General features: G+C 44.6%; 1 protein-coding gene across 1 annotated transcript in view; it reads left to right on the top strand.

The window, feature by feature from the left end:
- The window catches only part of RBFA (ribosome binding factor A (putative)), a 12704-nt gene that overhangs the window by 2663 nt on the left and 8939 nt on the right, over nt 1-1102 (top strand). The window lies entirely within an intron of this gene.

The raw sequence follows: 1102 nt of genomic DNA, 5'->3' as shown, positions 1-1102 counted from the left end.
AACGCAGCACTAGCTGAGGTAAGGTGTTTGAACAATTAACTTTTTATCATGTAAACTTTCATATGAGTACAAATTTAAATTTGTGCTCATATAAATTGCCAGTTGTTGAGTATTTAATTTTTAAATACTGAGAAGTTGATGCATAGTTTCTCCGTTCCCAGCCCCTAGAGGTGACTCCTTTTTCTGGCTTTAACTTTTTATGCTTATCACTGTAACTGACAAGGAAACGAAACCTCTGTTCCTCGATTCACGAACTGGAGGCAGCCAGCACAGCCCTCCTGTGCTTGCCCCCACCTCACCCCTCCTTCCTCTCGACTGAACAAGCCGCTGTTATTCTGCACCATCGAGGCTCATAAATTTACATCTGTCCTGTGACTGTGAGCGTTTCTGTCGTGATGACCCTTGCTTAGAGATGAGTTAATTATAAAGGTTAAAAACCTGTACATACACACACACACACACACACACACACACACACACACATACACATACATATTTTTTTTATCTGGGTAGTGATTACCAGGTAGGTAGTAAAGTCGTTATACCTTAAAAATGTTTACCAAAAATCAAGAAATGGCATTTGTAATATTATAATCATCTAATTATTATTCACTATAGGACAAGATAGTATTTGGAGCCACAGAACGAAAATATCTAATTCGACATTTTGTCTTTTGTTACTCGTTGTATAGGTAACACTAAAAGCATCGGACAGGCAATAACCTTGACAGATCCAGGATTTCCCTAGCTAGAAAAAGAAACAGGAGTGAAGTGATAGTCCCCAGTGTAAAGAATCAAGAGCAGTGTAGGTGTGGCCTTGAGGACAGCAGGGAGGCCTTTGCCCGCACCTTGCTGGGCTCTCCATCTGAGCTCCCACCCACGAACTCCTCCTGCCCCTGGGGAGGGAGGTCTGCCCAGCTCTGTGGGTTCCTTCCCTGACACAGTCACCCGACAGGGAGACACGCGCTGTCTTGAAGTAGGCTGCTGTGTGGCAGGATCAGAACATGCATGGCTCAGCCTGCTCAGGACATCCCTGGAGGCTGCTGGAACAAGCAGGTTAAGGTTTGGGCAGGACTGTCTGGTGAGGTCTGAGTTGTCACCC

The sequence above is a fragment of the Propithecus coquereli genome, unplaced genomic scaffold (genome assembly GCF_000956105.1).
Source record: "Propithecus coquereli isolate 6110/MARCELLA unplaced genomic scaffold, Pcoq_1.0 Scaffold560, whole genome shotgun sequence".
In the NCBI taxonomy this organism is placed as follows: domain Eukaryota; kingdom Metazoa; phylum Chordata; class Mammalia; order Primates; family Indriidae; genus Propithecus; species Propithecus coquereli.
Note: the sequence above shows the minus strand (reverse complement) of the source record. Positions and strands in the feature narration are given on the sequence as shown.